The sequence below is a fragment of the Lissotriton helveticus genome, chromosome 9 (assembly GCF_964261635.1).
Source record: "Lissotriton helveticus chromosome 9, aLisHel1.1, whole genome shotgun sequence".
Lineage (NCBI taxonomy): Eukaryota > Metazoa > Chordata > Amphibia > Caudata > Salamandridae > Lissotriton > Lissotriton helveticus.
Genome location: NC_136070.1, coordinates 568,455,056 through 568,478,647, shown reverse-complemented (window position 1 = coordinate 568,478,647; position 23,592 = coordinate 568,455,056). Strand labels below are relative to the sequence as shown.

The window sequence follows — 23,592 nt, the reverse complement described above, 5'->3', positions numbered from 1 at the left end:
AGTCATGTAAGGTTGGCCAAGTCAAAATAGCGCATGACCCCAGTTTCCAAACGTTGTGAATAACTACTCTTAAGCCCTTGTCCTATGAATGCACCACTGTGCCCAACAACTTTACAGTCCTTTTTCGAGTATGCCAGACCAGTAGTTGTGGGCCCTGGTGCAAGCAATGAAAACTGTCCACTTGCCTGCTGCTGGGGTAGTAATAAACAACAATTATTGGCGTTCAATGGGCCCGTGCAGTCACTGTGCCCCGATGCCACTGCAGTTCCAATGGTAGCTATGCCCCTGGGTCAGAAAACTCCTAAAATTCCAAACAGTAGCATACTGTCTGGCGCAACAGTCAAACATGCCATTTCCTCAATATATCATGAAACAGCATCTCTGCGCAGTCATGTTACTGGAATAAACTAGGCTTCGTTATCTGCAGCGCAGCCTCATCATACTGACAAACCGCTCCAGCAGCCCCAAAGTTGTCCAAACTTTGTATCCCAAGCATGTGACCCGCCAACACAAACGGAAAAACAAACAATGCTATAGGCATCCTACACGCTCCCGCCTGCGTTCCAAAGCCCAGTGTCACCCATCAGAAGAAGAAAGTCACAGTGCGTCATTTTCTAGTTCCAGTGAATGAGACACTCATCCATCTCTCTGATGGGCGTCGGACCGCCCCACCCCCGCCCCATGACCATTTGTTCACACTTACAGCCAGTTATCTCTGGCTCACACAAGTGCCAAACAGGATGGCCAGCCTGAGACCCCAGACAAACGGGACCAGTCCCGCTACACCGCTGTCTGCATTCCAGCCTGGCCTCCTCAAGGCTGATTCCTGCGCCCGTCTCCGCACATGGTAAAGAAGTGTAAACAATAACGCAAAATGTATGCTTGCAGTTTTTTTATAGCGTGAACTTGGCCAAAGGTTATTATTGTTTGTAGCTTATTAGGCACCGATTTTCCCAGCATGTTGAACCGACACCGGTTTACCAATACCCAGGGCAGTAGCGCTGGACAGCTTGTAGAAAGTAATATTGCTGGAAAGTTCATGCGACAACTGTCGTGAAAAATGCATAAATAAATACCGCCTTCGGGTAAAGTCCGCGCTATATAAAAATGCATAAATCCATAAATAAATAAATACCGCCTTCGGGTAAAGTCTGCGCTATATAGAAATGCATAATTAAGTAAATAAATAAATACCGCAAAACATCCTCGTTACTCTGCCGGCCTGCGACCAGGAAGTCAGGCAGGCAGGCGCGACAACAGGAAACAGGAAGTAGGAGGGGGGGAGCCTACCCCGCCTCCCACGGAAGAGCCGCGATTGGAGCCGTGTTTGGAGCACCGGAGCAGGCAGGAGCCTACCCTGCGCCCCGGTGCCGAAGGAAGGAAGAAGAGTCCTGCTGCCGGGCCCTGAAGCTGAGAGCCGCCGCACGAAGGAAGCCGGTGAGTGGGTTGCTGGGGGGGTGGGCAGCGCATGTGTGTGCGCGCGGGGGGGGGGGGTGGTGTCTCTGTATGTGTATGTGTGTGGGTGCGGCGCGTGTGCGTGTCTGTGTGTATGTGGGCCTGCCTGCCTGCGTGTGCATGTGTCCCGGGGTTGGGGTGGGAGGGGTGGGGGCTGCCTGTGTGTGAGCAAGTTACTCTGCGCATGCGCGGCGCTAACGCGCTGAAAACTGCAAAGCGCGTGTCAGATTGGTGTCCTCAAAACTACAGACGGGAAACATTAGGTCTGAAGCAGACAGCTCAATGCTCACGCATTGAGCGTACGTCTGCTCGACCTAAAAACTTCAAATGACCCTATCCTAATGGTTAACTACCGGCCCATTTCCCTACTACCTTACTTTGGGAAAGTAGTGGAATACTTAGTGAACTAACGGCTCACTACATTTGTGGAGGCACACAGGATTTTAGATCCGTCCCAATCAGGCTTCCGTGCTGCCCACTGTACAGAGACCACAGTCCTAGAGATTGTGGATATCAGGCTTACGTTGGACAAAGGGGAGTCAGCAATTCTGGTCCTTCTGGACCTATCGGCAGCTTTTGATACCATCGCCCACACCATTTTGAAACATCGATTGTGGGAGATGGGTATCAGAGGAAACGCCCTGGACTGGTTGGGTAACTATCTTACTGACCGCTCCACCACAGTTCAAGTTGACTCCCTGACCTCCAGCAGCCGCCCAGTCACCGTAGGGGTACCCCAAAGATCTATCCTAAGTCCTATGCTGTTTAATCTATACTTGACCCCGCTGGCCAACGTCATTAAATCGCACGGCTTCGAAACCGTATCGTACGCTTTTACTTATTACATGCGGCCCAGACTCCTGACACTAGTCTCCGCTTTAAAAACTAAACTGCATGATTGATATTAGTAACTGGATGAGCAGCAACAAACTCCAACTAAACAGCAGTAAAACTGACATCATTCTGTTTGGCAAGGCTGAGGAATTTTGGTCACATGAATGGTGGCCGTCGGAACTGGGCTCCTGCCCTCCCCCTAAACCTGCAATCCGCAACCTAGGGATAACAATAGATCACGCCCTGTCCATGAAAAATCATGTCAGCCAGGTAATCGGCATTTGCTACGGGATTATGCGTAATCTCCGGAAGATCTTCAGATGGCTTCCTATCGCAGCCAGGAAGCCTTTAGTGCAGGGCTTGGTCATCAGCCGGCTCGATTATGACAATGCTCTGTTTTTTGGACTCAACGAAAACCTGCTTTCCAAACTGCAGACCCTGCAGAATGCGGCGGCCAGAGTGACTCTCGACCTTCCGCCCCCACTTTGAAAAAGCTCCATTGTCTTCATATTTACTAAATCGAGGATTGCATGTCTGAAACATTTTTTCTGGAAACCAAATAAAGAAGTAAAGTTAGCTCGTGGGAAGTTGTTTCTTAGTCAAGGAATCATTATCTGGCCAAGACTGAATAAATCTCAGAAATAAACCTCCCATAGGACTGAATACTGGGGTTTAGGAGGAGATGAAAATCTGATGTCGCTCAACAGGCTGTTCACCAGCAGGGCTGCTGGCAATGGGAATGTGTCCAGTGGAGATAGCCAATCTGTAAATTTATTTTTCCTGTAAAACAGGATGTCAGACAGCAAAGATGCAAGGGAATTAGTGACAGATTATATCTGCGGCCACGGGATCCAAATTCCTTTCTATGCACCAGAATGACCATGTGTTCAAGGCTGATTTGTACCTTTAGTGAGTTGAGTCAGCCAGAACTTTATCAATGAGGTCTAAAGCCTGTTCTGGCATTTGCCAATGTCTCCGTCTAGCCAATCTCAACTGATGACGAATTTCCAATGGTGACATTGACCCAGAGGATCCAGGAGGAGAAACAGAGGAATCACAACTGGAAGGACACCAGAGACTTGCAGCTCTGTATTTTCCACAAAGGCAATATCTAAATTAATTCTGCAGATTGTTTCTTGACTTGGAGGGCCCCTCAGACTCACAGAAAAGGGAGGAAATGCATAGCTTTGACATTTTCACATCTGTAAGACGGCACCCGCACCACAGGGTCCAGTCTCAAGCTGTAGAGCAATAGTAATTGGTAAGTCAGACAAGAGCAAAGTGATCCAAATGACAGACCATATGTGGTTATAATCTTGGAGAACAAGGACAGATCCAGTTTCCACTCACTGGAATCCCAGCGTTGTAATTTCAGTCTGCCACTCCGTTCTGTTTGTCTGGCAAATGAAGAACTCACAGAAAGGTTGATAGTTAGGCAATAATGCCATAAGTCTTTGGATCTGTACCGGAAGACAGGATTTCATTCCCTCCAGTCGGTTGACATATTGGAATGTTGTACATCTTCAGTAGAATACAGATGTGGGCTTGAGGTGAAAAGTAATGAATCACAAAACAACCTGCTAATAATTTGAGGCAGTTGAGGTCTAGAGAGTTCCTCTTTGGACTGTCTCACCCTTGTCAGATAGACTCACTTGGCTCCCCATCCCAAACCCCTCCCAGTCGATCACCACGTCTATAATAAGGTCAACAATGGCCCTTCCATTTCAAGCATCTGTGTGCTCGAGCCACCACTGAAGTTCTTGCTGGACTACTGGGTCAGAGAAGCCTGGTCTGAGTATGCAAAGGCTTTTATGCAAGTGTTGTATTCTAAGACATTGCAAAGCTCGATATTGAAGCGGGCCCCAAAAAATTATAGAAGCCCGGGGGCGTACTAGTCTTGCATGCTAGCAGAGAATGAAGAGTTTTAGCACTTTGTGAATTTCCTTTTTGATGGCTCGGATCTTTTGGATGGGAAGGGCTAGGGTAATGTAGATATATACAGCTATGCTCTCGCAACTACAATAAGGTATCACATAAACAGTACAATGACTGATGAGTATCAATGAAATAGAAGCAGATTCTTTAGTGTGTTCTTAGTCACAGCAAGAAGATGGTTTATTCTCTCCAGACGTGAGGAATGTCATACAATTGACATTCCTCAAGTCTGGAGAGAATAAACCATCTTCTTGCTGTGACTAAGAACACACTAAAGAATCTGCTTCTGTTTCATTGAGTCATTGTACTGTTTATGTGATACCTTATTGTAGTTGCGAGAGCATAGCTGTATATATGTTTAGTCCTTTGACTTTTTTAGACTGTTAAGGGTGTTTTTCCGCCTGCTCTTCACGCACTACACTCAAACCTTTGACATCACACACTGTAACGTAAAAACTGAGGCAGTGCGCCCTAGAGATCTGAATTTCCTAAAAACCCCTTTCCAGTGTATCTAGGGTAATGTAGATGGTGTCTAGGTAGATCTGTTTAAGGGGTGAGATCTAACTTGGGGCAGTTGATCACAAACCCAGCAGCTCTAGGAGAGATGATACGAAAAACAATGGTCCTGAACTTAATTTCCAAGAGTTGAATCACAGCTTACAATAATGGTTAAGCAAATTAATTACTGAGCCCTAACTCAGTTGGCTCGCAGCATTCATTACTGTAGTTCCTGGGATCCAAGGGACCTTTCCCAGTCTCTCACTGCCAACTATAGTAATCAATATACTGTTAAATAACTGGATGGAATAAAGACCATTTGCATTGAATTTAGTTTTGTGGTTGCTGCGCTTTTACCTAAAACTGTATTTGAATGCTGCAAGCCGACTGAGTTTGGGCTCAGTAAATAATTTGTTTAACCATTATCGTAAGCTGTGATTTAACTCCTCTTTGAAATTAAGTTCAGGACCATTGTTTTTCGTATAATACACAACCCAGGTCCAGGGCCACCCCATTTTAGTAATGGCTAGGAGAGAAGATAGTCAGGTCCAATTGTTGCTTGAATAGAATGGGATCTTAAGAGCTCAAAAGGATTTCCTCTAAATAGAGGATCAAGTGACTGCCTCTTGCTCAAAAAAATTCTGTTGCTTGAGCAACTTGGTAAAGCACAAAGGAGTGGAGGAGAGCCTGAAGGCAATTTGCCTCAATTAGAATAGTATGAAGCGTCTGAGGTGTGAAAATTGGGACTGTCAAGTAAGCACCCTTCAGGTCCAACCTGACCATGAAGTCGCCTTCTCCTAGTATGTCTATCAACAAATGTATCCCCTCTTATTTTGAATGTCTATATAGGATCTATGTGTTGGAATCTTTGAGGATGACCAGGCAAAACCACTTCTTTCTTGTCCGCAAGGAGGGCATTCCTCATCTCTTGGGTGGGCGGTAGGATGTATAATTTTTAAAAGTTGCTTGGGAAGTGTAAAGTGTAGCTGTTTTGTTAAGACATTTTAATTGTGACTCCTGTATCATACATTCCTGTATATGTATCCTATCTAAACAGTCACCCAGATTAATAATGTATTACATGTGTCCGCTGACTTCATAATTATGAATACATATGCCGTTTGCTGATCTCCCTTCGTGACTACATTTTCATGTATTCATTTTTTTGATTAGCTTTTTCTGCCCTTTTTCCTCGTTTTTATTACGATTCCTATTCTGTTTTTCACTTAGCTACACTTTAATATGGCCGATCCTTTTTTCGGGTGATTTGTCCTTCCTTTGTTTCTCTCTCCTTACTTATCGTTTGCTGTTTTCACATCCGGCTCACCGCAGAGACTGCATCTGCAATTCTCACTTCATGAACGACGGGTTTTTGGCACGCCGTGTTCTTTCTAGACACTGGCGAGTAACTTTCCACATCTTGTTCTTTTAGCTATTGCACGTCCTATTCGGTATTTCAACTTGTATCGCCTGTCTCGTTTATAGTTTGATTGCGCTCATCAAGGATATTCCATCACCACGTTCTCTTACTTAAGGTTGGGTAAGCCCTCGGTTGCACTGCACTATCAAGCCCCGTTTTTCAGTTAATTCACACGTTCCTTTGTCTTTTAGCCTCCATATTTACTACGCCAGCCGCCGACCACCAGACTTGCATTTATATATGAGCGCTTGGCTCACAATGGTAAGACCGCCCACCCACACGTGATTTTCACGATATTTTCCGAATGAGACATATTCTTTGTTCACTTCTAAGCTATACTTGACATTATGTCTTGCATGCTCCTCCAGGGACAATAAGGTTCTCTTGACTCACTTTCTTTTCACTAACTCACTTTTAGCCTTTGATTCTTTTGAACCTTTTGTTGATTTATTTCTTCCTCTGCCCCTTTAAGATCATTAATGTTCGCACTGACCGTATTTTGATTCAACTACTGTATTGTTTCTTTAGATTCCCGAATTCCCGTTGCCCGAAATGCATTGGGATTTTTTGAAACTCAAGTTTCTGAAGATTTGTTTGTATACCTTACGTTTGGATTTTGTGAACTTTTAACACTATCCACGAACATTTGATTTCTTATAAAGACTTCTCTACTGCAACACAGAAGACTCCACGTTGATTACTTCATGATTTTTGGTATGTTTAACGAATGTGTATGTTTACTACCACGGTTAATCGGCCAAGATTTAGTTATCTACACTCAAAATGTGAGTTATTAGGCAGTGCATAAGGTTGTTCAGATCGGACAAATTCCCACGCTGTTTTGTTAAAGACATCTAAACAAGAGGTGCATAAAACTTTAATTGGCCATCTGAAGAACCCACACATCTGTCATGAAGCAGACTCCTGATGGAGACTTTAGCTGTCGGTCAGTCCAGTAGCCCTGGATGTCACCATTTTAGTGGCACTGTGCCAGAGATGGGGTTGACCCCTTCCAGCTGACACTAGGTAGCGTCTAAGCAGAAGGCACCTCCCAGAAAAGTCCCCAAATGGACACAGAAGTACTGGACTACAATGCTGACCAGGGCGTGAGGTCAGACACAGCTGGGTAGAAGAGATCCTTCTAAAAAAATTAAGGATAAACCAGAAGAGGACTAGAGGGATAGAAGGGGAGTGTCTTGCTTTACAAAGATGAGTCAGTAGATGCACCATGGAAACATATGCGCTGCCTTGCGAGAAAGCAGGTGGATCCTCTTCGAGATTTATTTCAGGAGGCTTGCCATCCTGTCCTCTGAAGTAGGGTGTAAGAAGCAGCTGGTAAGAGTGGACCCTACCTTTGTAAGCCCTGATAAAGACAGACCTTTTGAAGAAACCCTCTGCTGACAAACGGACCATAACAATTACAAACCGATCTCTCAAGCCATCAATGCCCAACTCTCCACGTTCATCTAAGCAAACCACATCCTGGACCTCTACCAATTGGGCTTCAGAAGCAACCACAGCACCAAGACCGATCTGCTCACCACTACAGGCGACATCCACACCCTCTGCAAACCTGCTGCTCTCATCCTTATGGGACCTCTCAGCTGCCTACCACACCCTCTGTGCAAGACTCCTTGACACTGGCACAAGACCGAAGTACTCATCCGGGGCTCCACCCCCACCCCTCCTGGTTGCTCACAGCGCTTGGAATCCCCCACACTCAAAGATCACACAACCGTTGCATCTTCCTGGAGTCCTCACTGCCAATAAACCATCTAATAAACAGTGTTTCATCCTTCCCCACATGCGCCACCTGCTTCATAGATCTTTAAGTGGAGCTCCAGAAAATTGTCACACCTGCGCTCTTCAGCAGCAGACTACAGCAACACACTGTACACCAGCACCACCCAGAAACTCCCAAGGAAACTGCAGAATATCCAGAAAGCCTCCACTAGACTCATCTTGAACATTCCACACCGCAGCCACATCACCGGCCCCCTGAAAGACCTTCACTGGCTACCTGTCAAAGTATTACCTTCCAAGCTCCTCATGCCTACAAACCCTCCACATCACCAGACCTGCATACCTCAACCACTGCCTCACACCCACTAAACATCTGATCCACCCAAGTGGCAGTATTGACAAAACATGCTACCTCTTTGGCAAAAGGGTCTCAAAATATGCCATCAGCTAAGGGCCTGCCTCCTTAACTGCAAGTCAAACTATTCTGAATTCCGAAGAAAATTGTTCAGAGAACTGGGCAGTATCTGTTTTATTGCGCTCTAGGATAGTTCACATTTGCCACAGTAAACCAGTAATATTCTTTTATCGGTTGATTAAAACTATAACAAAAGACTTAAAAAATAAACACTTGACAAATTGTTTCATTCCTATTTATAAATACAAATGCAGCCAAACTGTAAGAGCAAACCGTTAAGGGAGCGGCAATTACCTTTGTAATTGAGTAATCGACATGACCTTGATTATTTTAGTCCCATGTATCTCTAAAGTGGTAAATGCATAAACAAAGTGCACTACCCGGTCAACTCTGTAGATAGGGTAGGGTTCATTTTCAGTCCATTGTATCAAGTTAGTATCCCTTGTAAAAAGTGGGCTATAACAAAGAAATCCATTAAAAATACACGTTTCAAACTTATCCAATTCTTGTGTCTAACTCAGATTGTACATCAGGCATTCTAGGAGTATATATCGCTCAAACTAATGATACAAAGTCAAGAGCTGGATAGAAGTCTCCGAATTGATTACTACATTAAATACTCTCAACTCTAAAACCTTAATTATCTGCCCTTCTTCCAGCTTACAAGGAATAGTTCTTCATAAACTACAAGTTAGCAATCAGGTGTGCATGCATGTTTTAACAAGTTCTGTGCAGCCATATGGGAAGCCTATAGACCAGTACGGCTGCCGTACATTACATGTTCACTATAAACCCAGAATTCGGTGCAGACTGGTTATTAAGAAGCCTCGTATGAAGCACTAGAAATAAGTGAATGCAATACGAGATATAAAGCTCCAATTTAAACACTTTAATATTCACAAAGCAGGTTCAGGAGAAAAGCAAAATGTAGGTTGTCATTTTCAACTGGCGGGCTTCACACCTGGCTTTGCAATCCAAATCTCCTAGAATGAAAAAAGCATGATTCTGAATTAGTTACCGTAAAACACAACATAGGTTTCCTGCACTATTCCAGTTGAGCATCAGAGAACACCGTCAGTCATGGAATATTCAGACTGGGGCGGTATCAGGTTCATCATTTACTCAGACGCACATTCTATTTACTTGAGAACTTCTCACCTGGAAGAGCCCTGGGCAGCATCTAGCACGAGGGAACAGTGAGAGGTTGGCATGGTTGAAAGACCTGGTCAGAGAAAAGGTTACGTGTCAATACAAAGTAACGTTGCAGTTACCTAGACCTGCTGTACTAACATGCCTCCGCCCTCACCCACTGACAGGATTACAATACAGCACCCAGTTTTTCCACCACAAGAGCGAAATATGCACATTCCATGAGTAAGAGCATTTGATGTGGGACGTTAATCAGCTGGGATAAGCATTATGAAAACGTGTGCAATAGTACTAGCTTTATCTTCAGCTGGAAGCAGAACAGTTAGGGGTCAAGGAGGCTATTTGCTGCAACCAGGAGCATTTGGCTCCAAGTGGTGAGGTTATCCAGTCACCTGGCCTGGTGTGCGTCGAGGGCGGAGAGTTTGCGAAACTCCCCCATTTTAGGATTACTTACAATGGCAGCTGTCATAAGTTCAGCTGGCAGTGGTAGAGTACAAGAAATGGACTTGTTGAACGTGGCTGTTGTGGCATCCCCCGACATACCTTGGAAGCCACACTAAAAGTAGGGGGTGCATGTGTAGTACTAGGCGGGGCCATCCCTCTTGGCCTTCCCTCGAAGTACGATGTTTCAAATTCTCCATCCATCACAAACTCACTACAATTATGGAAGTGATCAATATAAAACCAAATTGAGGAATAGACCTAGTTTACCAGCAGTCCCAGGATTGGTCACAGGCCTTGCCCATTAGTAATGTTGGGGGAAGTGAGAAATGTAGGAGGGCCCAGCCTCAAATACCTGGGTCACTATGTTAAATATGCTTAACTATTGGCAGAATCGGTTTAAAACACTGATAACCTACCTACAGGCCCTCCATATGCAGTGGTATTGAGATGTGCCTCTTCAATACAGGAAGTAGGTTTGAAGGCTAAAGTACTTCACTGGCTCATGAGAAATTCGATGGGGGTTGGCTTTAATAATTCGATCCTCTTGTTTGGGAGCTTAAATTGGGCACTGCTCAACTCAAGACTGCAAAGGTTAGTTTTAAGAAACCCAAACTTGTGGCACTCTAAACCATCTCAGCCACACTTTTTGAAAGGATATTCAGCCCTTGATGTTTTACTATGAACCCCATTAAAGATATTGGGATAATTCATATTTGAAAGGAGAGAAAGCCTGCCCAGGGCGTAAACATTATAACCGTTTGATGCCCATTTTTATGAACGATCTAGATTGATTCACGGGGCTTGAATTAGTCGAAACCGTAGAAGCTTGTGGAACTCTGATCAGAATAGTATTGGTCATGCTGCCTCTGAGCTGGAGTTGCAATAGACTGTTTAGTCAACAGAACACTGACCAGTGTTCAAGCAGGCACAATGCATTTTTCCCAAATGTATATGCACACACATGCAATTTTTTTTTAAACTTGGGGAAGCGAGTGCAAGTGCTTTAGAAACATTGTTATTTCTCTGAAGTGCACACAAGCTTGCCGAAGATACACGCCCACGCTACTTCAGCAAAAGAATGCTTTGGGGATGAGCACGTGCGTGCTTCACGAACCAACAGTGAGCGAGTGCAGCAGGCATATCTAAACTGCATCTGACCTGGTCAGCCAGCCCATCTGAACATGATGCGATAGCCGACCAGCAGGAACTTCAAACCGATATGCTTGCTTCACAGCATCTACCACCCACCCAGGGACAACTTCACCTTTTCCCAACAAATCATGGATATGATCAACCAATTCCGGAAGGCAGCTCACCCAAATATATCTTGGCGACTTCAACCTCCACTGGAACGATCGCAATGACGCGGTGGTAAAGTCTTAAAAACTTCCTCGATGCCCTTAACCTCACCCAAATATGCAACAGCCCGACCCACGAGAAAGGTTCTATCCTCGACCTGATCATCTCCAGGTCTCCCCTATTGATGCATCTGTCTGACTATACTCCCTCATGTACTATTCTTTGTAAAGCGCTCCGATATCTGCGAAGATCTTGTCCGCGCTATATAAAACTTTCAAAATAAAAAATAATAAACTTGAATGTGATAGGACAAACAAGGATTGCTTACTTAAGTTGCAATGAGGGGGAACGAGCCATGTAGGGCCAGTTACACGAGAAAGACAAATAAAAAGCAAGATTTTTAGAATGCCACAGGAAACCACTAATGGCAAATCAATGCGTGTGCGCCAAAAGGCCACAGAAGATACGTTTTGCGAACAGCACATAGTCTAGGCTCGACCTAAGCAAGCCAGGTCTAGTAATTATACAAACCTCTTAGCTGGATTCAACTTGAAGATAATTAGGGAGGGTATTCAGATGCATTGAAATACCTAGCCAGACTAACATGATCTCTAATCTAATTTGGCTACCGTGTGTTGTGGGCATGGTGGTGTCTTAAACCTTCACTGCAAGTTGAGAAATGTTAAATATAGGCAGTGACTGCTTGACTCCTTCACTTTTGCTGAACCTAGATTTTAAGGGTTAGCTTCTCACATTTGATAAGTCATGGTCCCCAAAAACACACGTCAATTCTAGGACACATGTAGTTTAGGAGTTACTATTTCTAAAGATTTATACATGCAGCTGGAGGCTAGGTCAGAACAAGAATGCAGAGTCTCTCCAGTAAGAAACTCACTACGTTCATATGAAAAAAACATTCCACACGTCATGTACAAAGTTCTATTTAATACTACACAGCCCCCTTAACAAAACAAAAATAGAAATATTTGTAACAAAAACAAACATTCTAAATAACGAATAAAATCCTCAAATCTTTTGGGAGGAACAATTTCCCTTCCGTGTCTTGTATGTTTATCAGAAACAGTTTCTATCTACACTGACCATCTCCTGTGGATTAGAACCTTCTGCAAGTGTCTGCTCGGACAACTCACGCTGTGATGAGTCATGCATACTAAGAGTGTCAGGAGTACAAACCAAATAACTGAATGTGGAGTTTCACCAATCAAACCATTGTGTAAACAAACAGGAGTTTCTGAACCACGCCTTCCTGTGGGTTTGTCTGAAAAGCAATTTCTAATACAGGATCTTTTAACACCTCACCCTCCTTCAAATTGAGAAAACACATCTAGCCACCAATAATCTTTCTAAACTACCACTGTCTGATCTTTCCATACAGAGGTTTCTTGCCAAAGCAATTCGACTCATATGGTGCATCGTGCCATCAGCATCGTGCCATCATCCAATTCAACAGTATCTCATAACTTTAGTTATTGTCCTGGGTTCAGAGAACTTAGAATGCAATTTTCCTGTTTTCCTGGCTGACTTATCTTGTACCAACTGTCCAACTTCAATATTCAACTCACTAGTACCATGCTTCAAAATACTTTATTCTTACACGGACTTCAAAATGGATGGTCTTATTTTATCAGAGTCCCAATCCACCTTCCTACTTCTACCAATCCACCCCGGATTGATTTTGCAATGAGGAAATCTCCCCCGCATCAAACAAAAAGGGCTTTCACCAACAGTGTCGTGTTCTGTAATTCTGTAAGACCACACTAATTTATACAACTCATCCCAGTTCTCGTTACTTTTTTGCTAGTTGTAATACACCTTTGAGCATTCTATTCACTCTTTCTACCACAGAATTGCCTCTGGGATGATACAATGCAGTAAATTTTTGTTCAATGCCTGTACTTGTGAAAGTTTATCATATCTGATCTAACTGGACACCATTATCCGTCAGAATAGATGCAGGAAAACCCTCTTATGAAGAAAAGAATCCTCAAGTAGATCTGGTAGTTGAAGTATTTAATTACAAGTAAAGATTTATACATGCAGCTGGAGGCTAGGTCAGAATGCAGAGTCTCCAGTAACAGATAAACTCACTACGTTCATATGAAAACATTCCACATGTCATGTACAAAGTTCTATTTAAAGGTATAAGCCATTACTACACTCTACAGTAATGTCTCTTCTGAAATACACCAGAAGCCGATTAGGTGCAAATGTGCCATCTGACTGGCAAGACTTAAGGTTCTCATTTTATTACGGTGGTTTAATTTTAAGCTTGTTCAGTTGTGTAAACTATGGTATGAAATGTATGTGCGGCAGCAAGACTCATCACTGGATCAAAAAAGCATTCGCATATCTCTCCTGACTTCAAAGCCTTGAACTGGCTTGGCTGCCTCTGGAAGCCAGAATTCAGCTGAAAATTGCCTGCATGACGCACAAGGCTATACACTTGAAATCTCCCCGCTACCTCACTCATAAGTTGACAATCTCAGGTGGGTCCAGAACCACCAGGAGCACGAACAATCTTCTGCTGAAACCGCGAAGATTCCGGAAGGAAAAAACCTACAAACGCTCCTTCTCTGGTATGGCGCCCAGGATCTGGAACGCACTTCCTCCTGAAACAAGACTCATCTCTTCCTCCCTTCTTTTTAAGAAAGAAGTTAAAAGTATCCTTATGGCTAAATACACGAACAATTTTGCGTGTTTTACATTAAGAACAGTATTACCAGTCTGGCGCTATATTGCCTATATATTCCTATGCACGTGTTTATTTACAGCCTACGCTCCAATTTTGCCTGCTACCTCGTACCTGTACTATACGTTATATGGGTACTATGTTATATACTATATTGGTGCTATGTACATGAACCTGTTGATGACTTACGCTCCAACTATGCCTGCTACCTCATACCTGTACTATACGTTATATTGGTACTATGTTATATACTATATTGGTGCTATGTACATGATCATGTTGATCTACCTCCCCACTATGCCCCCTTGTTCCCCTACCCTCCACCTGCCTTTGTAAAGCGCTCTGTTATCTGCAAAGATCTTGTTCGCGCTATATAAAACTCTCAAAATAAAATGTCTGTATATGATCTAAATTATACCAAAATAAAGGACAAGAAACTAAACCAGTCGACATGGGCTCCGGTGTGAACTGTTTAAGGGGTACAAACTGGTTGTGCTGCACTGCTGGTGAGCTAGGGTGGTCTTAGAGGTACAAATAATGGAGTGATCGGGTAAAGGCAATTTCGAAGGCACACCAACTTCAGCAGCACAGCTTTAAACTTCATAAGAGCCAACCTCCCTCCCCGAAGAAAAGGCGCATACAGTTGGAGGTCCTAGTCCACATCTGGACCTCAGTGCCAATCTATACAATAGCCGCTTACCCATTGCAGTGGTCGCCCTTTGAAAGAGTACTTCCAAGTCCTGCCACAACGTGGGAGTTGAGGATTTTCCAAACTGTAAGAAACACGAGAAGGAGTTATAACCCACATCTCACGGTTGCAGTAGATAACAGTACTTTAGTTTAGCTTCAGAAAATACCTATCAGTCACATAAATCAGACTGGGGCGGTAACGGGTTCATCACAAAGCTCAGACAGGAAAATAAAGAGCTGCTCAGTATTTAGCACTGGTATCCCTACATCATGACATGTGCCTTACCGTTGCTCCTTAGGAGTTAAGTCGCTGCATCCCTGGACTGAATCCTGCAACAAAAAGCCTTAGTAAATAAATGTAGCAAGTCTAATCAAAAATTACTTTATTCGGTTTCAATTAAGAAACCATAAAAGTGCATATAAAGGCCAAATTCATGATATTGGATACAAATTTAAAAAGACAAATCAATCCATATAAAATAGCTTAAAATACAGAAATGTTACTAAAAAAACAAATTGTACAGTTGAAGAGTAGAAGTACAAACTTCTGTTATAAATGACTGTCTAATACAATATTTCAGGAATTTAACAATGTTTAGCACCAAGCAATCGGAGTCCATACGTTGTAGGACAATGAAGGCAGGACGACATTTGACATAAGCTTAGACTTTGGAATTAACCAACGCTTTCTTGGTTCTGCATTGAATTCACAAAAGAGAGTTAGTACTAGGTGGCAGCCGAAGGTCGAGGTACTTTGAGGGACAGCCAGGAGGAACCTCAAACAAAAAACTGTTCCCCACTTTTGGGAGGGCTTTCAGCTGTACATAGCCCCACATCCCTGCTCCATAGATGGCAGTGCCAATGCATTTTGCCGGATACAAAAGGATCTCAGCCAGGGGTCTTATACCTAGCCTCTGTGAAAAACTTACTAGCGCCGAGGTAGACCTTAACCCCTTCGACACTCAGGACGAGCTCAGCTCATCATGAGTTACGCCTCTTGTTCCCTCATGACGAGCTGAGCTAGTCATGAACCACGGGTTTTTGAAAAAGTCAGCGCACAGCGGGAAAATGCGCCACATGCGTGGGGTTAAAAATAGCAGTTTTCTAGCCTCAATAGCTTTTCTCCAAGTGCATTTGTAATCTATTAAAATTCCATGATAGGGGAAAGTATTCTCCACCTTGGTATTGTTAATAGAAATGTATTTGTCTGGGCCCTGCATTCATTATGAAAGTTTTTTTTAATATTGATTTTAAAGTCTAATTTAGACATAGGTATTGCATCTATTAAGTTGGAGTTCCAGGGGAGTATGTGCAATGATTAACAGCGCAGTCTGCGTAGAGGAGAGCGGGTATTGGGCAATTTTGGAGTACAGGAAGGTCCTGGCAACCCTCCAACATGGCTGCTTTTAAGTCATTTGTATAGAGTAAAAAGGAAGGGGGCAAGGACACATCCCTGCCCGACACTCCTCATCCATTAACGGCACGGTCAGCTTCCGCCCAGCTCCAAATCTTACCCTGGCTGTGGCGTTGAGGTACATTTAGGAGAAGTTGACTAAGGAGAGATAAATACCCATCTCTTAAAATGCCCCAGTTTCAAATGGCTTACGCAAACAAAAGCGGTTTAGTTCTACGTATGCCATGTGAAGTCTCCCAGCCTTCGCATTAACATACTTACCCATTAAAAGAGTTACATTTAAAACTTGCTCAGTTGTGCCCATACCTTCCCTAAACCTGTACTGGAGATCTGACAGGATCTCATTGTCAGCCCAGTGTTGAAGACGCTGAAGAATAATGCGACCAACAACTTTTCCTAGAGTTTAGTAACGAGATGGTCAATAACAGGATGGGGCTTGGACGATCACCTTTTTTAAATACAGGGACCAAGATAGAAACGGACCAAGAATCTAACAAACCTACTGTACGGGTTGCTTCCAGAACCCTTAGCAGAATTGGCGTCCAAAGGTCCATATTATATTTAAAAAGATCAACCGGGACCCCATCAGGGCCTGGCGCCTTGCCGCCTTTGCTTGCCATGTAGTGTGGCTCACTGGTTAGAGGCGGCAGGCCTGAGAGCAGAAGTCAGCCGGGACCAGGGTTCAATTCCCGACGCGGCAGGGTCGTGGACCTTGGTCAGCGGACTCGATAATTCTCGCTTCGGTGCTTACTCTAATCAGGGGTTCCACTCGGCAACTCTGGGCATTAGCTTGCCTAATCTCCACAACGGCCCCACCAATTCCAGGGATGCTTGGCTCCACCTTGGGGACTCCCAGCAAGGGACCATCCCACAGGGAAAGCCAGGACGGGTTCCCCCAGAGTTATACAGCGCCGGGACGCCCCATTGCTGGGGCAGCTGTGCGCTTTACAAGTATACTACATTTACATTTACATGAAGGCAAACTCAATATCAGACTGGGTGAAGTTTAAAGAGAGGAGGAAATGCGGTTTTAATACAGGAGCTGTTCAGCCCCAATTGGTTCTGGACTTTTGAGTACACTGTCAGTTGATCCGAAAGTCTGAAAAATGTTCCACCCAAGATGATTCATCGATGGCTATATCTATTTTATCAGTTTCCCTGAATCCAGACAAGGGGATTTTATCTTCCAGAAAGCAATATTGTCTTTCATTGAACAGCTTTAATTAAGTTCAACCAGTTCAGCTTTCCTAGCATTTATTGCGGAGTGATACATTTTTCCAAGTCAAATGATTTCTCTCGTCTCATTGGAATTTGAAGGGCAGTTTAGATTAAAAAGTGCTTTGGTACAGGCGCTATTAAAACAGCCCTTTGATTTACACTTTTCCCCCCTTAAGGGATGATGCGTAAAGCTTCCTTTACTGATGGGGTCCCAGTTGATCTTTTCAAATATTATATAGACCTCGGTATGGTTAATAAAAGTCTTTTTGTCTTGGCCCTGCGTTCATTATAAAAGTTTTTAATATGAATGTTTTAAGTCTAATTTTGACATAGGTATTTTATCTATTGAGTGAGTTCCAGGGAAGTACGTGCTATGATCACAGCGTCGTCTGCGTAGAGAGCAGGTATTGGGCAATTATGAAGGGAAGGTCCTGGCACCCCTCCAACATTGCTGTTTCTAAGCCATTTGTATAGAGTAAAAAAGGAAGGGCGCCAGGACACCTCCCTGCCCGACACCCCTAAACGGCGCTGTCAGCTCCAAATCTCACCCTGGCCGTGGCGTTGGGAGCACATTTCGGAAGAAGTTGATTAAGGAGAGATCAATACCCATATCTGTTAGAATGGTTATAGAAATTAACTAGGATAAATATATCAAGTTTGTTTATATCAAGAGTGATTTGAAAGTTAGCCTCCAGTTTCAAGGGAGTTAATTTCCTGGATTGAGAGTAGATTGGAGATGTATACCATCAGGCCTCCTTTTGCTCGCCGAGAGTGAATGAGTCGCAGGTGAAAATACGTTATAACAAGTTAAATGAATATACAGCCCACATCTCTTGAAGGCAGAGAATGCTCAAGTTCAGCGTGAAGCCACTCTTCGTAATGTAGCAAATCAACAAGGCCCCAAATTCACCAAGTCAATGACGCCCTTATCCCACCCCCCAAAAAAACTCCTTTTTGCAGTCTTGTTCTAGTCTGTGGCCATTTTCCTTGTACCACAAACCACACCAAAATCTGAGTACTTCACAAATTACCCGTAGTTTGGCTACATCATAGTCAGCAAGCACTACAATACTAAGACTCAGCAGTACATGCCAGCTAAAGCTGAATGTTGACAGCTGAACCAAGTCTGTCAGACTGTTCCATCTGGAACAAGTTGTCCTCTTATCACACCAGTGGTGCCAGTGGGTTCACCTTTGCAGGTTCTGGCACCAGACAGATAGTAAGACATGTGAGGATGTCATCATCTCGACTGGTCCCCGCAGTACATAAAAGGCTAAGCATCGCACCCCCTTCTATAGAATAGAGTTTTAAGTCGTTCTCACCTGAGACACCCACTGGAGAGGCTGCGCCTGTAAATCAAAAGGAAAGACTTAACGAAAAAATAATTCAAATGGGAGGGGCGAGGCAGGGAGACTGGTCCCATCTAGTCAGGATAGCGACGAGAATTATCATAGCCAAGGCTCAAGGTATAGTGGTTACAAGTTCATCATTCCAGATGGGACTGCAGGCACCTGGGAAAGGGCAGCATTCATATTGAAGCCACGAGGTGGTTTAAATAACCTGGGTGAGGGGCGGGTGACATGCGAGCTCTAGCATCCAGTATATTACCTGCAAAGCAGTTCATCCCAGACAAGTATTAGGATACCGCTTCAATCTACAAGACAAAAACAGGCACATTTTAAACACTGAACTCAAACTCGTCACTTGCATTATTCAGACGGTACACACTCCCAGAACCCCACACCCCAACTGTCAGAAAAAAGGTCTCATCAGAATTTTCAGCCGAACGAGATTCCATGAGTTAATCATCATATCAGTGCACATCCAAGACACCCACAGCGCGTCCCCAGAATACAACTTACCATGTGACACTGAAAGACATCGGTCAGCCGTGGAGACCTATCGGGAAAGTAATGTGAAAGTATGGTGAGGTAGTGAGCAGCTAGAGCAAGAACATTTCCCAGCCCGTCAGCGTTGTCTCAGTTGTTCGGTACGTTTCACAAGGCATCAAAGTGAGCTAGTGTACTCATCACAGACAGCGCTTCGGAATGTAACCTACATCAGAGCAGTGGTAATCCTAACTAGGAAGGCCCCCAGTAGAGATCTTAACATATTCCTACTCCTTCCCTGTGGCAGGCTAGGTCCCAAAATATGCATGCTTTGTTCTTTACCGAAAAAGCAGAAGGACCACGCGCTAGTGGCACAAATATCACAGCTACTTGGGAGGGGCGGCAATAGAGGCCTCTACAACCTATCCTTGTACCCAAACTAAAGAGCTTCCCCGACACTTCCAGAGCTGTAGTAATCCATACCTTGAAAGGAGTCCACTCAGCATCAGTACAGCCACCTACAAAATAAAGACTGCATCAGTATCGGACTCACCAAGTAAACATTTGAAAAGGTGAGAGATGGCAGTCCGATCAGGGCTTTGGTGACTTAGATGCCATAAGACCGAAGTCGTCCAGCTATTAATGGGTTAACCCATGTCATCCTCTCAGACTACCGCAGCCAGCCTAAAAGTCATTTTAAAACGTAGTTTACCTGCCACGCTTGCTTCCTGGCGAGTCAAGACTGATCTGAAAAAAAGACGAGCAGGTATAAGAGCATGTCGTAGTCACACCATCACACGCACCCTGACCGCTTTGCCACCATCAGAACTCCACCATGCTATGAGTGTTCTTCACAGAGGTTCAGACGAACGAGACTTAAAACATCATGGGGAGGTAAAGAAATATCAGAACCCTGTCCTCCCATCCTAACAGACGAGCACTTACCTTTTGAGTGTCCATTCATGGAGCCTCAGCCTGGAGGGGAAAAACAAAGCGCGTTAGTCGTGTGCGCAGTACTAGCCAATAAGCATCGAAGTAGTTCTCTTGCCCATGACACTATTGTCATCGCCCGCCCTTTCATTCTGTTCTCAGATTAAAGATGGCATCACTATACAGTCAGCCATATGCTTGTCTATAGAATTCATCACGGAACAGAACCATTGGAGTGCGTTAAATGGTTTGGCGTCAAAAATTTAGTCAGTAACCGCAAATATACTGCACGTCATACCGTACTAAGAAATAGCATATAACTGGGTGCTGGAGATGAAATCCCGGCTCTCCCCTCGGTGCCATGTACTGAAAAAGATCCCCACTGAATGAATTTATTGCAGAACCTGCCTAATTCTCTGAGTGGAGGTAAAAATTGTGTAGAACCTTATATTATTCCTAGTCAGCAGGAGGAATGTGTGCCATCAAATGGTCAAACACTACAACGTTGCTTTCACCCAGGCTGCTCAAACCGCGACACGTTGTTCAAAACGCTTGACAGGAGTAGTTGATCCCAATAGTACTTATTTTACAAATGTCACAAGTGCGCCCACTTCAAAATTCCTCATTTGCAGAAGTAACCAGAGCATGAAAACCCACGATAAGAATGTGCAAAAAATTACCTGGATAGTCGGCAGGGTTGCGTAACGCGCTTTGCAGGAGCGCGAAGCCTGAAAGCAAAAAATGGATGCATTAGAGTTGCAACACAACTAGTCTTACTCATAAACAGGGCAACTAGCTCAGCGTCAGGATACGTAACTATGTGCTTGTTAATAACCATCGCTTAAGGCACTACAAGCTACCGAGTGGTTTATTACTACATTCTAGGGACTTAGTCGTGTGAGCATTACCAGCCACTAAGGATCCAAGTAGTTCTCTTGCCCATGACACCATTTTCTGGGCATCGCCCGCCCTTACATTCTGTTCTCAGATTAAAGAAGGCATCACTATACAGTCAGCCATATGCTTGTCTATAGAATTCATCACGGAACAGAACCCTTGTTGCGAGTGCATTAAACGCATAGAAAACTGAATCCTGGGCTACTAGTTTGGCGTAATAATTTAAAACCAGTGAATGATTACAGAACGCAAAAATGAAGAAATGGCACATTACTGTGCGTCCGACATGCTGACTCTCCTCGGTGCCATGTGTGTAAAAGATACGCATTGAATGAATTTACTGCAGAACCTGCCACATTCTACGAGTGCAGCTAAACTAGGAGTGTGGTTATATTATTCCTCGTCTGAAAAGATGGCCTGTATGCTTTAAACAACTCTAAAATGGTCAAAAATAAAGTTGCTTGAGCCACGCAGCTCAATCCTCGGCACGTTGTTTAAGACGCTTGACACAAGTAGTTTAACCTCTCGAGCGTCGATGTTAAAGCTTCAGTTCGCGCTAATTGCTTAATAGTGTGGGGAACCCAACAGTACATCAATGTCAGAAGAGCGCCCACTCCTCACGAGACAAATCTTTATTATTCCCTGCGCAACCACCAAGTCCATCGTGACATGAAGGTACACAAACTTACCTGCAAAGTCAGCAGGGTTGTGTATCACGCTTTGCAGCAGGAGCCCAAGGCCTGAAAGCAAAAATGGAAGCATAAGAGTTTCACCGACACAAATAGTTCCAATCTAAAAGCAGGGCAACTAGCTCAGCGTTAGGATACATCACAAAAGGTCAGCTATGTGCTTGGTAAACATCATCGCTAGACAGTCTTAAGGCACTTTATACTACCGAGTGATTACTACATTATAGGCCCACACCTCAAATTGCTTGCAGCTGAACATACCTGGTTGTAGCCGTTTCGACATGTGGCAAGTCATTCTAGGAGAGGAAACAAAAATCCAACGTTAGATGTGCTGGAAGGAAGCACATTAACACCTTCACATGTGGTTAGGCTCTGCTGCTCAGGATCTGGTAAAGAAGTCTCCACTGACAGTCAGAAAGAGAGAGTTCGGTTATCATCGTTGCAGCACAGCATCCCCCCGCAAAACAACTCAAAGATAAGATGCCTGCGGTTAATGGCCCGCAATGTCAATTGTGAAAAACTGGCTTAAGACGAATTATCTAATTCTATGATCATTGCATTTACAGCGCTTACTACACCCGACGAGGCGTATAAGGACCCTAGGTAGTTTGTTAAATTTATAATAGGACAATTAATGGCGGTATTCTACTTAATGACTAGAACCAGAGGGGGGTTAAATGTGGTAATGTCCATTTGAAGACTAGGGCCACTGCAAGTACATCAGGAAGTTTATCCAAGTTGCTCATAAAAACAATTTGTATTTTGACTGCCTCAAGAAAATGGTTTACGACTAAGGACGCTGCAACTTGTGGGCATACAACATTGAGAAACCAGCAGATTCGAATTTACTCACCCGCCTTTCAGTAAGGCCCAGACGCATATCGTCAAGCTAAAAAAAAAAAATAAAGTCAATATTAAAACGAGGTACCTGCAGCAGAAGTGTAAAACAAGGGTATGGGGAGATGCTAGAGTCTAGATAAAGTTATTAGTTTTAAGTAACATTTCATAAAGTGGCACGACACGTGGGGCGCAGTCTGACTCAGAGAAACACTTCCGCACGGACATTCAGAACAGGTCTGTGAAAAGTCTCATCATAGGAAGACTGCAGAAAGGGCAATCACCCCACGTGGTCGAGTTAAGTTCCGGGTCTGCGTTTGCTCACACTCGGCCCCTTCATATTTCACGTAAGAGGGTCGGTAGATGCTGGGTACTTGCATTTTACTCGGTATCTAGCGAAACATTTAGAACAGATATTCTCCACTGCGTTGCTTACAACAGTGAATTATGCGTGCTCATACCAGGGAAGACCACAAATGCAGGAGCAGCAAAGCTTAACGATTGCAACAGCAAAAAATAATAAAAAACACACTTTATTAAAAAGTGCACTGACAGCCACGTCGCAGAACGTGCGTTAAAGTTCCGGCTGAGCGTGTGGACGCAGGATCGTGTAACGCCCCCTCCAGTGGGAAGGAGACTACGCATCCAGCAACGCAAAGGGTGGTAAAATAGATACATTCGACACAAAATCCGGGCAGGGACAAACGTGTGAGAAGCCTTTAGCAAAGCAGCCAAACTGCGAAAGACACGACGGTAAGGGAACCGCCCAAAGATAACTAGCTTACCTCACGAACGCAACGCTGCAAAGAAGGCTGAGTAAATGGCGACCTGCCATTATATAGCCCAGGGCAGGGCATGCTGGGAATGATGTCGTTTTAATGGGCGTGTCGTGAAAAAAGAGGGGGAGTTTCAAAATAAAAGTGTTTTAGATGCACGTGACTCTGTCAGGGGGAATAACTGAACGTACGTACAGTCCAGATTTAAAAAGTAATTTACGAGAAATTCGGAGGAGTGTCTGCTTTCTCTCGCTTTATAGTTCACACGGCAGAGCACAGTGGGAGCTCGGAGAGTGGGGTTAGACGTTTTATTCCCGACACTTGCTAAAGTGCTATTCATTTCTTTATATTGGTATTTATTTTATAAAGCGCGAACCTCACCCTGAACATAGGAGTGTGCGAGAGCACCA

The 23,592-nt window shown here is 44.1% G+C and overlaps 1 long non-coding RNA gene and 7 other non-coding genes across 8 annotated transcripts; all 8 read right to left on the bottom strand.

Moving 5' to 3' along the window:
- Window positions 1–9,168: 9,168 nt before the first annotated feature.
- Window positions 9,169–23,217, bottom strand: LOC144781583 (uncharacterized). The gene is made up of 15 exons (XR_013601013.1): window positions 23,192–23,217; window positions 22,423–22,458; window positions 21,831–21,865; window positions 21,570–21,620; window positions 20,664–20,711; window positions 19,999–20,028; window positions 19,766–19,800; window positions 19,537–19,571; window positions 19,087–19,123; window positions 18,833–18,878; window positions 18,547–18,573; window positions 14,879–14,922; window positions 14,603–14,675; window positions 9,459–9,522; window positions 9,169–9,283 (listed from the first exon to the last, which is right to left on the bottom strand). It is a non-coding gene; the product is annotated as an uncharacterized LOC144781583 (long non-coding RNA).
- On the bottom strand, window positions 9,356–9,425 carry LOC144783538 (small nucleolar RNA SNORD31). Its single transcript, XR_013601496.1, has one exon. It is a non-coding gene; the product is annotated as a small nucleolar RNA SNORD31 (small nucleolar RNA).
- Window positions 14,744–14,811, bottom strand: LOC144783536 (small nucleolar RNA SNORD31). Its single transcript, XR_013601494.1, has one exon. It is a non-coding gene; the product is annotated as a small nucleolar RNA SNORD31 (small nucleolar RNA).
- On the bottom strand, window positions 18,349–18,473 carry LOC144783541 (small nucleolar RNA SNORD22). Its single transcript, XR_013601498.1, has one exon. It is a non-coding gene; the product is annotated as a small nucleolar RNA SNORD22 (small nucleolar RNA).
- Window positions 18,972–19,040, bottom strand: LOC144783535 (small nucleolar RNA SNORD30). The gene has a single exon (XR_013601493.1). It is a non-coding gene; the product is annotated as a small nucleolar RNA SNORD30 (small nucleolar RNA).
- Window positions 20,138–20,206, bottom strand: LOC144783532 (small nucleolar RNA SNORD27). The gene has a single exon (XR_013601490.1). It is a non-coding gene; the product is annotated as a small nucleolar RNA SNORD27 (small nucleolar RNA).
- LOC144783533 (small nucleolar RNA SNORD27) lies at window positions 20,964–21,032 on the bottom strand. Its single transcript, XR_013601491.1, has one exon. It is a non-coding gene; the product is annotated as a small nucleolar RNA SNORD27 (small nucleolar RNA).
- LOC144783534 (small nucleolar RNA SNORD26) lies at window positions 21,944–22,014 on the bottom strand. Its single transcript, XR_013601492.1, has one exon. It is a non-coding gene; the product is annotated as a small nucleolar RNA SNORD26 (small nucleolar RNA).
- Window positions 23,218–23,592: the final 375 nt, after the last annotated feature.